The 14,589-nt window shown below is 40.7% G+C and overlaps 1 long non-coding RNA gene across 1 annotated transcript; it reads left to right on the top strand.

Annotated features, from left to right (window-relative positions):
* The first annotated feature begins 604 nt into the window (after nt 1–604).
* LOC133275756 (uncharacterized) lies at nt 605–14,113 on the top strand. Its single transcript, XR_009745674.1, has 3 exons — nt 605–679; nt 5,160–5,198; nt 14,021–14,113. It is a non-coding gene; the product is annotated as an uncharacterized LOC133275756 (long non-coding RNA).
* The last annotated feature ends 476 nt before the right edge of the window (nt 14,114–14,589 follow it).

Genomic DNA, 14,589 nt, shown 5'->3' with positions numbered 1-14,589 from the left:
TTGTGAGGGCCATGAAAAACACTATTAATTAGCTGTTGATCATACTCTCTGTGTGCACTCATGCTTGTTCACATTGAGCCATTTCTGTTTATGCTAGGAAATACAGTTTTCTGTGACATGCATTAAACATTTTAGGAAGTATCCCTTAGGCACTACGTGTAATAAGGATCAGGATTTTAGCCAAATGAATAAACTGCTCAGAAATATGAAAGAGCCATTGCTGTGACTGCAGCCTGTTGATTGGCTCATTTGAAATCTCCTTTAAAGAAGTCATACTGAAAAACAATTTTTTTCAGTCCCAGTTTTATGTCTCAATTCCACCCGATTTTGAATTTGAAACAGATGGGACAATTTTTCAAAAATAACAGCTTTAAATATTTGCTTGTCCTGAAGTTCAGCAGATTTTGTCTTGGCTAACAAAGGCACAATAATTTGTTTCTTAGGAAAGTATGCTTTATATGTTCTGAAAGCACACAGAATTTATTGATCTAAACATTAGTAACTAAAATCTATACTGGTATTTGAAGTTCTACGCAAAATCAGTTTACTTAACCCATGTATTTTTCAACTCTGTTTTCTGTTGCAGTGGCTCATCATACTTGACAAAAATTGACTTAACAGAAAAAAACGTGAATTGTGGGAAAAGGCTGGATCAGAATCAGAAGCATCAGTCTTTCTGGTGAGTACTTGCCATTAAGACACTCATACTTCAGATTTTTGCTTTTTTCATGTTCCTGGAAAGGGTATTAGTTTGTTACATAAAAGTGAAAGGTGTCTGTGAGAGACTGCAGATTTCCTGATGCATGCCACAAGAAAGCATAGTTTTGCTAGCTGTTGCCATGTTAGTGTGCATCATGTATTCTCTGAAAGAAAAGTATATTCACCCCGGAAGTAAAAAGACAAATGCTCATCTATATATTAAAAAAAAAAACAACAAAAAAAAAACCCACCTTAAAATAAAATATATAGTGATTTTTACAGGTTTATGGATGGTGGAATTCATTTCTAATGAGCAAAATGAAACCACACTAATGAGAGCTACTATGAATTTATGACATAGCGTTTACATTTTCAGCTCAGTCTTGTTTCACAAAATAGGTGTCTTCTCCAGAACCATATATAATTTAATCTGGGATATGCATTTGTGCATTAAAGCATGGGAAACTTCGTGATGACTGGAAGTCTCCAGTGGTGAAGTATGTTCATCTGGCGAGGTATGCAGCTCAGCAAGCACATAAGAGGCATCCAACTCCTGAAATAGGCATTCTGTTAAATAAAGCTTTGTAAAATGTCGGTGGTTAACGTATGTACAGTAACTCATCTTGGAAGGTGCAGTCAATTGAAACTCTAAAAGCAGAAATAGATCAACAAAACGCGGATCATTGCAGACAAAATATGAAACTAAAGTAGTAAATTATGCACCCTGATTATTAAAACATGCAAATTGATCTATCATATGCATAACAATTTGACTAGAAAGATATGTACATAAGTCAATGAAGAATCAGCGAGCTTTGCAATTTGATGTATGCATTATGTAACTTGATCTCAAAAGTAAATTAAATATTAAATGGCAAAATACATTATTTAGAGGAATCATTAAAGAATGCTGAAAAGATGGGATATCTGATCCTTTAGAGGCACTGATATTCTTGGTGGCATGATAATTTTTGTGGAGACCCAAAATCTCACACCTGGTCACATTTACTTCCATTGCCATTACTAGAAGCACTGTTTCATTCTGTACCTGTGTAGGAGTGTCAGAACCTGGAATTGACAAACTTGATGAAGACAAATAGCATGCCTCTGAGATTTAACACCGGAGCTCTTGTTGGCTTTGCTTTCCTGTTCATTTTTGTTCATTTGTCTGCTTTTGTCATGTGCAACAGCAGTCTGTGAGGGCTCTATGTATGCTTACAAAAACCAGCTGAGTGACTTGGGAAACTTCTGAAAATAGAATCAACACTCAATCACAAAAGCAAGATTTCTCTGGCCTTGGTTTGAGGAAGCAAAATACAATGTCTTTTCTTTTCCATTTAGCTGGGGTCACACCATGTGGTTTTCAATGCCTTTTTGATTTCTACACAGTCTGCCGGTTGGATTTTTCTCCCTTAGAAGTGAAAAAAGCCAGTACAATAGTAGTAAGCCTACTTTTGGGAGATTGTCAGTCCCTCCCATTTGAGAGGAAGGCCTCTCAAATTCCTCAAAAGGGCTGTTTGCCATTTACCAAACTGTTTGAAGAATTTTCTAGGGGAAGAGACAAGGTTAGCAAGATTTGCAAATCTCAGATTTCCTTGCTGCTCTTTGGTTTGGTTTTTGTTCTGTGAATGATACGGATTTATTAGATTTATATCCGAGTGATAGGAGATTATATCCAGGCCTTCTATGAGCTTCTCTGATACCATTGCCGCCTTCTGTTAGGAATATTGGTTTTGTATCTTTGCAGATTGTTCTTTTGTTGGGAGTCTCGAACATCACTTCTTTGCAAAATGTGCACCATCATAGCTCTGGGGTGAAAAGTATATCAGCAGTCTCGTAAAGATGCTGGGCCAACTCTGATTTTGTATTATACACTTGCTTTTCTCAGATGCTGGGCTGGGTGATTTGTGCATAGGATATCTTTATGTTCCAAAGTGTCCATTCAGAAAATGTGATATAAGGAGGCAAGAAAGAGCTGTTACCTTCTCAGGGCACTTGTTTTGCTATAGAAGAAGGTTATTACTCTCAAATGTGTAAAACATAATGAGTTAATTTCACTGAATTTCAAGCATGAGAACAGCACATGGGATCAGTGACCTCCTAGGCCATTCGATTTCTTACAGTAACTGCTAGCTCTTCAGGAAGCTTAGGGAAGACTGTAATGACAAGGCAAGCATGTAGTGATTCTCATAGAACATTCTGTCATCTTAAAGGCTTCTGGAGTCAGAGGGGATGGCGTTGTGTTAAACACCCTTCCCTGGATAACTGTTTTGTTGGTTTGTCTAATTGCTTTCTGAACCTCTGCCTACTCCAAAACTAAGTTCCACAGTGTGTAATACATACTGCCTGATCAAACAGCTCATTTTGTTTGTTTTGAACCTACCCCATGTTAGTTTGTTACATGCCTCTCATTTATTCTGGTGGAAAAGATAGTGAGCAGTCCTGGTGGTATATTTCTTTTCTGTCGTCTCGTCTCTGAGTTACAGTTATTTCTTGTGTGGCAAGTATTCAAAATTCAATATTGTAATTTCTTGTATCTACATCTAATTTTAATATATCCTTTTTTGAATGTTGGGAGTGAAAGTGAGTCACTCAAGGGAGCTTCTGGCAGTAGGGATCATTTCAAAGGCTTTTATTGATAATCCCCGCAGACCTGCCTCATATCACTGTTCTCAGAAGGGAGTCTAGGAGTGCATTGTACTTTATGCCCTCTGCTCCTGCTCACAGCTGGAGCTGTGAAATATGGGATTTACATTTTGCATTTCTTACATAGAGACCAGTATGCAGGGAACTGGCTTTGAAATACTTTACTAAATTCCAACCTTTTGAGCTTTTTCTCTGTCTGAATGAATTCTTAATTCTTCTCTTCAGCCTTCCTCCCCATCTACCCTGCAGAACAGTTAGGATGGGAGATCCCTCCTGGGGATGGGAGATGCTATTTCTGAAGTCTCTGTGCAGTACAGCCTCAGTCTAGTTGCTATTGTGCTATTTGTCAAATGTAAGAGGAGACTACTTCAAAGGTGAGTGATAGTCTGAGGAAGCTTTTTGAGTCCCATGATACAGGTTCATTTGCTTCCAGGAGTGACTAGGACAGATCCTGCATATCCAGTGAGGATGGATGTGTGGATGGGTTTGGTTGGGATGGCCATTAGCACAAGTAGTCAGTCAGCATATCAGCACCATCTGACATCTGGCCAGACATATCAGAAGTACTGATGGAGGATATTGTGGAATATATTGGACAAAGGAATGAGGGAAAGTAAGGGCTGAATAGTGAAACAGTAGAGAAGTAGATTACTGAGGATAAGTAGGTACAGGTAAAGTAAGAGGGTGAGGCGAGAAAGGCACAGCAGGAGAAAGTACAGTGCTTCGTAGGAAGCTGAGAATGGTAGTGAGATTGTCACTTAATTTTCTGTACTGAGCAGTCAATCTAGTGCCAAATACCTAGCTGTGAGGAAGAATACCTCCCAAACATGCTGAAAATGGTTTGGTCCTAACTAGGTGATATATGCAACTTTAGAGAGCCACAGATAAGGTTAATATATAAATCTTCCCTTCTGGGGGATGAGACAGAACTCTGCCAGCCCAGAGTCCACCTTTGGCTGTAATAAAAACTCTGTACCTCTGTAATAGTGACTTGCAGAGGGTGATTTTCATGTGTGGGCTTTTTTCAGGCTGACTTCTTGGGATGCTGATCTTGCAGTTGCTTCCACACAGATCTATACTTAAAATACAGGACTAAATCTTTTCTATGTCTTTATACAGAGTAGCATGTTTCTAGCCCTAAATGATTAGTGTGGTATGTTTAAGAATATAAACCCCATTTTCTATATTTGGAACTAGATCAGAATAAATAGAAAACAGAATATTCCTTGTGCTGCATAGTTTATAATTGAGTTTGCTTCTTTTTTTCACTCTTGAACTTACAGCTTATAAATTAGTGAGGCAGCAGAGTGAAACAGAGTGTAAAATATTGCAATAAAACTGAACACTTTGTTTCTTCTCTCACAGTTATGATCATTACAGAAAATAGTTATTAAATCTCAAAAGATTGCTTTAATTGAATTGCTTGTGTAATGGTATCTTACTGTTTCTAGAGTCCATCTGATTTAAAAAGCTGTTACACTCCATTCAGAAAGAAGCTGCAGTGTTGAATTTTCACACAAACCTTTTCTCCGTTAAGTACAAAATATCTGTATCTTATATGCAATTCATTTAAAATTTGTTACATATCTGTTATATATCTATAAGTTTAATGCTATTTTGTATTTTACGTCTATTAATGAAGTTGACATTTTCTTGATGATAGTTTTGAGCTTTGCCAAATAGTTTAAAAGCAGCAAAACCCACCAAAAAAAGTCATCATGCTTGATATTTGAAAGGTAACTAGAGAGAGTGTTACAGTCTTGATCTTTTCTCCCTTACATATTAATGCATCATAACTCTTTTGTCAACCACAGGTGGCTCTTGACCTGCTGGTTTCTCAGGCATGCTCACAGGTAAAGATACTTTTCTCTTCTTTAGCGTTATAGATTGACCAGACAGATACCCTAGTGCTTACAGCTATTATTTTGGTTATCTTTACCTCTAGTTGCTTATACATATTTTCTGTAAATATCGTGTCCATATATGTCCTAACAGTTACTGCCTCTGAGACCTTTTGCAGTTGCCATAAAGTCTTAACTCCCTCAGGCAGCAAGTCTCTGGCAAGCTAGTGGAAAAGGTATCCTGACATGAAGTGATGCTCTAGTGTCCGTGCTGGACCTGTGGTTCATATTTGGTGTATTTCAGTCTTTAGCAGAATCTATTTACAAACCACTGGTGACAGTCAGAACTCTGGCTCTTAGCTGGCTTTTACTTCCCATCATCAACCACAGCACTTCAGTGTCATGCAGAGCCCTAGTGCCTCCAGTTGACCTTAAGATAACTGTCACCTTATCTGGTGTTTTTGTGTGAGTTCATGAAAACCTGAACAACGTTTGGAATGTGTTTTCTGTCCAAGTTGGCATGTTTTAAAATTCCTCTTCTATCTAATTAAAACAGCAGTAGATGAGAAAATAATAGATTAACAGCAGCACATATGACATAACTAATCAGACACTTAGTTAATGAACCATTGCAAATATGATCTATAGACATTTTATTGGCATATAAACTGGGCACAGCAAGGATTTTAATGAGATTTGATAGGTTACTTAAATCAGATTCTTGACAAGATTATCCAAATGTGTTCAAGCAGGGAAAAAAAAACCAACAAAACCAACCAACCAACCAAACAAACAAAAAAAAATCCACCCCAAAACATAAATCGGAAAATAAAGTAATTGCAACATTGTGGTAGAAAATACTTAAAATCTGTAAAAGATAAAAATACTAAACCACATTGCTACCAGAGCAGTTTTCTGTAATGGGGATAACATTCTCAATAGGGAAGGGTTCTATAAAAATTGTATCTCCTGTGATGAATATGAGGTCTGCAGTAAACGATTTAGCAGCAAAAGAGAGGAACTAAAATGTTTTGGGTATCTTTATGCATCAGTCAGTCCTTAGTAAGAAGGCATTTTAGACAAAGGTACAATAACAAATAATAATAATATCAAGAGCAATCATTGCTGTAAGTGATGGTGCTTTCCTTTCCTTAAAGGAAAAATCGCTACTACTATAGCTTTTTTCCAACCGGCAAAAATCTTGAAATTGGAGTCACTTTAGTAACAGTGTTTTAGTATTCAAATCCAATTAATTTCATTTATGGTGTCCTCTATTTTTTGCCTCTCAACTGACACCAATAATTGCTTTCACTGTCACAACTGGCATGGGGTTCTTTAACTGTTCTGGTTTTCTGTACCAGTCCAATATCCAAAGTAAGGCATTTAGTCATCCATCTTTCCTCATTTCTGTAAGTCATACTCACAACTTGTTTCACTCCGTTAACACCTGCTCTCTATTTTCTAATGTTGGAAGTCCCAGATATTGAGCATTTAAAAATGAGTGTTGCTAAGTTATAGTCTATGAGTTTTTCAAGTTAAGTTGGAATAAAATGTCAAACTGTAGATCCTTGTTTTTGCTAGCAGCAAAGCTTTCCACTGTTTACATTTTTGTGGACAGTGTATATTATAATTCTGTATAATTACCAGGGGAGAAAGATAAAACAGATATACATCTCTCAGAGAAATATGTGCTGTTTCATCTAATAGGGACAGAGACAAAATCATCATCATTCTGTTTTGGAAGTCTCCCTCAAAAAATGTTAGTATTTTTGTCAAGTGAATAGTTTGCCTGAATATGATTTGTTCATGGTCATCATATTCACTCAGGAAAGGAAGTTAAGTGTCTTTATTCTGTCCAGTTGAGGTCTTCAAAAGATTTCTGGCAGGATTATCAAAATTTGTTCAAGATGAAAATAAACCTCACGTAAAAAAAGGTCTTGCAACATTTATGGTAGCACACAACCGGAACTGGTAGAACAGAAAAATACAAAATCAGTGGCTTACCAGAACTGTTTACTGAGCAAAACAGTCCCAGTAGAATTGTTTAATTTAAAAGAAGTAAAAAAAGAATTTACCAAAATTGGCAGTCAGATTGAAGGTACAGGCTATGCAGTGCTCTCCTCTGCTTTTATTTTTGCCTTGGTTGTGTTGCGGTATTATTACTAAAAAGTGCAGCCTATTTACGTAATTTGGGGACTAAGTCAATTGTTTCTCCCTTATTTTAAGCAGCTAGAATTTGTGTTGTACTAGTAATACTAGTATTTCTGATTTTCCAACAGTTGAATCAAGTACTCTATTTCTCCTGCTTTTCTGCAGGTTAGTTTTTTATGCTATTTTATCACAGTCTTTTTGTAGAGTGTAGTGCTCTGTCTCCATGTATTTAAGAGAGGAAGATGATGTCTGTGCGCCTTTTCCATACTCAAAACATTACAAAGTTACTCATATTCGTAATTTATGAAAAGTCTAGAAGGCAAAAAATAATATTTTTCTTTACAGCTTATCCTAAAATGGATGTTACGCATTTATTGAAACTGTTGTAGCATTTGGCAATCTATTTGGTGAAAGTATGTTGAAAGTATGAACTCTTTTTTCATGAGTACACTCTTGCTTCTGCAAGATGGAGTTCACCTTTTTGACATTTTATCTAAAAAAATGAACTTGTACTCATTTGGTTTTCAGTTGTAACAGCTTTTGACTCATACTTTAGGCAAGGTACATATCCGTAGTGTTTGTTTTTTCTTCTACCATTTCAGTTGTGAAAATGAAAGTCACTCCAAAGCAGATTAAACTTTCAACCTCCATCTCTCCTAACATTCACAATAGAATAATTTGAGGTCTTAAATTTCGAATGAGTATTTAGAATTTTGGAGACAAAATGCTTTTCTGCTATTTACATGTTATGAATGATAGATAAATTTAAAGACTACATATATATTCTTTTATACTTAAAGATATAATGCCTGCTCTTGCTTTCATTCACTTACTTTCTGAAGGTCATAATCCTTAATTTCATGTAGCACAGTTAAACAAAATGTTAGAAAACTGGGATATCTGGAGCCACATATAGTGCTATCTTCTAGACATATTTTTAAGTCTATTTTAAGGATGAATGTAAAGAGGCATTATATTTCTAGTACTTGTTTAATGCCTTCAGAATAAAATACAGCATGGAGATTGTATATAAATACAAACAATAAAAAAATTAGATTTTTTTAAGATTAAACAGAGCAACATAATGTCTCAGTATGTGTAGAAGAGTTTGATGTCATAGTTTGTAACAGAAAAGTGCTTTTGGTTTTGTTGGTTTTTTTTAATATGTATTGAAGGGCTAGACAAAGCTGAAATAAATGATATTCCAGTTTGAAATTTTAACAGGGTGAATACTTTCACTTTATTCTGTTGAAGCTTTTGTGGAGTCCAGCTGAATATGAAAGTCAATTTTTTTTCCTTGAAATTAAATACTTCACCTGCACTGGGGATGGAGATCTTAGGATTTTGGCTTAATCAATGCCCCATTGAGCTCACTAAGAAATTTCCTCCTTTACCTGCTTCTTATAATTAGTCAAGAAGTTTAATGTCTCTTAATGGAATATCAAGCATTGCCTCCTGCTGCAGGTAAATTGACCATTCATCTTTTGCTTTTGTGGTAATTCCTGTTTTACTCGTATCTATTTCCAACTCCTTCCCTCAAAATATATTACTTAATTAGTATTTATAACAATGACTTACTTTAAGATGGGGTTCAAAGGTTTGAGAGTAGTTCAGTGAAATATTTCAACTGTTGACTGCTAAAGCCATTATTGCTCTCCAGAGGGGAGCTGTAGACGTTATATGATTCACTTAAGAAAATGGACCAGAGGTGAGTGTGAGGTGAACCTTAGCAGGGTTTTTTGGTAAGATTGTACTGAAGAGAGCGTATCCAGGAAATAGGATTGTCTACAGGATAACGAGATTATCCTGTGCCAAAATCAGCCTGTAAAGAAACCGGTGTAATATGTAATAGAGGAAATGAACGGGACTGCTAGAGATTTGAAGCGGTCTTTGATTGTAGCAGTGCTGCCTTTTGAGAAAGGTGGGATTTGAAAAAGTTAGGGAGTAAGCAGTTGGAGAAGTTTTAAAGTGTCTAATAAGATTAATAAAAAAAAGAGGTTACTATATGTCAGGTAAAATGCAGTTTAGTATTAACCCTTATCCAGCAATATTTTTTTTTAATGCTTTCAGCAATCTCAGATGAGGTTTTTAGTCATGTGGTCAAGTGTACTTGTCAGACATAGCATTTTAGATATAACACTTTTTTTTAATCGACTACCTTCATCAGATAGACTAATGTCTTTCTGGCTCCAGTTTTCTTTGGTTCTATAAGACCATCTCAGGGTCATTTATACCACTGGGTATAAATTACTGTAAATCATTCTGCTGCCATTTATCTCAATACACAAATACAAATAAATTCGTTAATGCATGTCGTCAAACACAGTCATTCCTGACTTCAAATCATAGAATAGAATCATAGAATAGTTAGGGTTGGAAAGGACCTTAAGATCATCAAATTCCAACCCCCCCCCCCTGCCATGGGCAGGGACACCTCACGCTAAACCACATATCACCCAAGGCCTCATCCAACCTTGTCTTAAACACTGCCAGGGATGGAGCATTCACAACCTCCCTGGCCAACCTATTCCAATGCCTCACCACCCTAACAGGAATGAATTTCCTCCTTATATCCAATCTAAACTTCCCCTGTTTAAGTTTTAACCTGTTACCCCTTGTCCTATCACTACAGTCCCTAATGAAGAGTCCCTCCCCAGCATCTCTATAGGCCCCCTTCAGATACTGGAAGGCTGCGATGAGGTCTCAACGGAGCCTTCTCTTCTCCAGGCTGAACAGCCCCAACTTCCTCAGCCTCTCTTCATGTGGGAGGTGCTCCAGTGCCCTGATCATCCTTGTGGCCCTCCTCTGGACTTGTTCCACAACATTCCATGTCCTTTTTATGTTGAAGACACCAGAACTGTACACAGTGCTCCAAGTGAAGTCTCACGATAGCAGAGTAGAGGGGCAGGGTCACTTCCTTCGACCTGCTGGTCACGTTCCTTTTGATGCAGCCCAGGATACGGTTGGCTTTCTGGGATGCGAGTGGATGCTGAACATGGCTCATGTTCATTTTCTCATCAACCAACACCCCCAAGTCCTTCTCCACAGGTCTGCTCTGAATCTCTTCTTTGCCCAACCTGTAGCTGTGCCTGGGATTGCTCCGACACAGGTGTAGGACCTTGTACTTGACATGGTTAAACTTCATAAGGTTGGCATCAGCCCACCTCACAAGTTTGTCAAGGTCCCTCTGCATGGCATTCTTTCCCTCCAGCACATCAACCGAACCACACAGTTTGATGTCGTCAGCAAACTTGCTGAGGGTGCACTCAATCCCACTGTCCATGTCAGCGATGAAGATCTTAAACAAGACTGGTCCCAATACTGATCCCTGTGGGACACCGCTCATTACTGGTCTCCAGCTCGACATCGAGCCATTGACCTCAACTCTCTGCGTGCGGCCATCCAGCCAGTTCTTTATCCACCAAGTGGTCCATCCATCAAATTGATGTTGCTCCAATTTAGAGACAAGGATGTTGTGTGGGACAGTGTCGAACGCTTTGCAGAAGTCCAGGCAGATGACATCAACTGCTCTACCCCTGTCCATCAGTTCTGTAGCCCCATCATAGAAGGCCACCAAGTTGGTTAGGCAGGATTTCCCCTTAGTGAAGCCATGCTGGCTGTCACCAAGCACCTTGTTGATTTTCATGTGCCTTAGCATGCCTTCCAGGAGAATCTGCTCCCAGATTTTGCCAGGCACAGAGGTGAGACTGACTGGTCTGTAATTCCCCGGGTCATCCTTTTTCCCCTTCTTGAAAATGGGGGTTATATTTCCCTTCTTCCAGTCGTCGGGAACTTCACCTGACTGCCATGATTTCTCAAATATGATGGCCAGTGGCTTAGCAACTTCATTGGCCAGCTCCTTCAGGACCTGCGGATGGATCTCATCAGGACCCATGGACTTGTGCATGTTCAGATTTTTAAGATGGTCTCGAACCAGTTCCTCTCCTACAGTGGGTGCAAGTTCTTCATTCTCACAGTCCCTGCATCTGGCTTCCAAGACTTGGGTGGTGTGGTCAGAGCCTTTGTCAGTGAAGACCGAGGCAAAGAAGTCATTCAGAACCTCAGCCTTCTCCAAATGCTGTGTAGCCAGTTCTCCTGAGAGCTTCCTGAGGGGGCCTACATTCTCCCTAGTCTGTTTTTTATTTGCTGTGTACCTGTAGAATCCCTTTGTGTTATCCTTAAAATCCCTAGCCAAGTTTAATTCTAACTGGGCTTTAGCTTTCCTAACCTGGTCCCTAGCTTCTCAGACAACATCCCTGTACTCTTCCCATGCCACCTGTCCTTGCTTCCACTTTTTGAGCCTCTTTTTTTCATTTGAATTTTCCTCAGGAGCTCCTTATCCATCCAAGGAGGTCTCCTGGCCCTCCTGCTGCACTTCCTTCTAGTCGGGATGCAACACTCCTGATCTTGTAGCAGGTGATCATTGAATATCAACCAAGAGTCTTGGGCCCCCCTGCCCTCTAGGGCTATATCCCATGGAACCTTACTAAGCAGGTTCCTGAAGAGGCCAAAGTCTGCTCTTCTGAAGTCCAGGGCAGTGAGCTTGCTGCATGCTCTTCTCACTGTCCTGAGGATCTCAAATTCGACCATCTCGAGATCGCTGCATCCAAGGCTGCACTGGAGCGTCACATTTCCAACAAGCCCTTCCCTCTTGGTGAGCACGAGGTCAAGCATGGCACCTCTCCTTGTCAGCTCCTCTATTACTTGCAGAAGGAAGTTGTTTTCTACACAATCGAGGAACCTCCTGGATTGCTTGTGCCGGGCTGTACCGTCCATTGCTTGTGCCGGGCTGTACCGTCCTTCCAACAGATGTCAGGGTGGTTGAAGTCACCCATGAGAACAAGGGCCTGTTAGCATGAGGCTGTTCCTATCTGTCTGTAGAGTGCTTCATCCAGAGGTTCTCCTTGATCAGGCGGTCTGTAACAGATCCCCACAGTAATGTCTCCGATAGCTGTTCTCCCTTTAACCCTGACCCACAAACTCTCTGTGGACTGCTCACCTGTCCCCAGACAGAGTTCCATACTCTCCAGCCTATCCCTAACATAAAGGGCAACTCCCCCTCCCCGCCTGCCAGGCCTGTCATTTCTAAAGAGCCCGTAACCTTCCATTCCAACACTCCACTCATAGGAGCCATCCCACCATGTTTCTGCAATGCCTATTATATCATACCCCTGTAGACGTGTACACATCTCTAATTCCTCTTGTTTTTTCCCCATGCTACGGGTGTTTTATAGAGGTATCTGAGCCAAGCTCCAAATGAATTTGGCTCATTGGCTGGAACGGCTGGGATATCTCTACTTTGCTCCGAGCATTTTTTATAGGTTCTGGCAACTGACTGGGTGTGTTGGGATGGAATGATGTCCCCTCCCCCAACACATCCAGTTTAAAGCTTCCTTGACCAGTCTGGCAAGCCTCCTACCAAAACTGCTCTTTCCCTTCTTTATCATCAGACCATCTCCACCAGCCTCAACTAGACCTGGCCTATAAGCTTGGGTCTCGTGTTCAAGACACCCAAACCCCTGACTATGACACCACCCTTTTAACCAGTTATTAACCTGGCCGATCCTCCTAGCTTTTTTTAGGTCCTCCCCTGTATCCTGGAGAATTGAGAAAAAGACCACCTGAGCTCCAGAGCCCCTAACCACCTCCCCCAGGGCTCTGTAGTCCCTCTTTATGTTCCCCAGGCTACTCTATCTATATCCCTAGCACCCACATGTATCGCCAGGAGTGGGTAATAGTCCGTGGGACTTACTAGAGCAGGCAGTCTCTCTGCCATGTCCTTGATCCGTGCCCCAGGTAGGCAACACACCTCCCTTGAGATGGGGTCAGGCTGACAGATGAGTGCTTCTGTCCCTTTCAAAGTAGAGTCCCCTACTACTATGACCCGCCACTTCTTCCTGGCAGCACCAGTAGAGATCTTCTTTACCAGGGCACCAGCCGGCTGTTTCTGGCTCAAGTGCGTTTCCTCATTAGCCCCCTGCAGGACAGCAAAGCGGTTCTGTGGGGGACAGGGGATTTAGGGGGAAGCCCCTTGCTTTTAATTGTCCTCTTCCTCCTATTTTTGTTGCTTTTTTTGTCACTAATTCCCAGCTTCCCGGGTTAATGGCCTCCTACTTTCCCACATAAGCTAGAGGGGAAGCTTGAGGCCCCTGGACAGTTTGGGCCGGGAGCAAGCATCCCTGCTTTCTCTCAGCTTCCCTGACATCTCTCAGTCTATTAACAGCATCCCTCAGCTCAGCCCCTGCTGCAGGAGGACCTCCACCAGGGAGCACCGAGTGCAGCCCTGCCCACTGTGCACCCTCCCCTCACCAGACCAGTGCAGGCACTCTCTACACCCCGAGCTCTGCACTGCAGCCTCCCCTCTTGTCTGCTCTGTCTGGGTGCCTACACTGGCCATCACTGGGGCAGCCAGAGCAGAGCTCCCAGACTGGGCCCTGGTCAAACAGCGAGTGCTCACCATCCCGCTCACCTGCCAGCTCAAACTGCCACGCAAACTGCCTCAATCCCCTCTGTTTCTTCTAACTTCTTCCTAAACAGTCACTGAGCCTCTTACTTCATTAGAGAATGTACTGTATAATTAGCTCCATGCTTTCAAGGAGTGTTTTTTTTTTCACAGTGGTTTCTGCTTTGAGTTTGTCGTTGCCAAACAAAAGCTTTTGTGATGCTGTCTTAATACGTTACAGGGACACATTCCTAAGGATTGATGGTCTTACATGTGGTAATCCTGGTGAACTGCCATGGCCAGGACTCGGGGATAAGATATTAATGGGTTTGGATACGTGAGGTATGTGTCTTCATTTTGTTGACTATTTGAACTGTCCCAGAAGCAGCTCTAGGTGTCCCCTCACAGGTTTCTGTTCCCTGTGCCTTCCTCATGAGGTACAGAGAGGGGTAGGTTTGATACAGGGAGAGCACAGAGTGCAAATACAGCTTTGTGCACAACAAAATTTGCCCATGCATCTCTCTTAATACATTGGTATAAGTTCCAGCTACCATAGAGTGCTCCTTCCAGACAGTATTTATCTTTTTGAATACCATCATTCTCACCAGTACAGTTTCCTCTTGAGCTGTATTTAATGTTATCGATAGAGGCAGACCACTCAAATACACTTATTCTTGGCTGATTCGTCCCACTTCAGCACTGGACAGTTTGGTCTAATGAAAGAAACCAAGGCACCTGCAGTCACTGTCTTCAGAAATCAAATAATGGTGCCCTTTTTTAATTGCAGAGGACTGCAAAGGGATTCAGTCA

This window comes from Pezoporus flaviventris, unplaced genomic scaffold (genome assembly GCF_033815535.1).
Source record: "Pezoporus flaviventris isolate CSIRO_AGI_PZ_B2104156 unplaced genomic scaffold, CSIRO_AGI_Pfla_v1 ptg000002l, whole genome shotgun sequence".
NCBI classification, from domain to species: domain Eukaryota; kingdom Metazoa; phylum Chordata; class Aves; order Psittaciformes; family Psittacidae; genus Pezoporus; species Pezoporus flaviventris.
The sequence above is the reverse complement of the archived record's forward strand: the minus strand, read 5'-3'. Positions and strand labels throughout refer to the sequence as shown.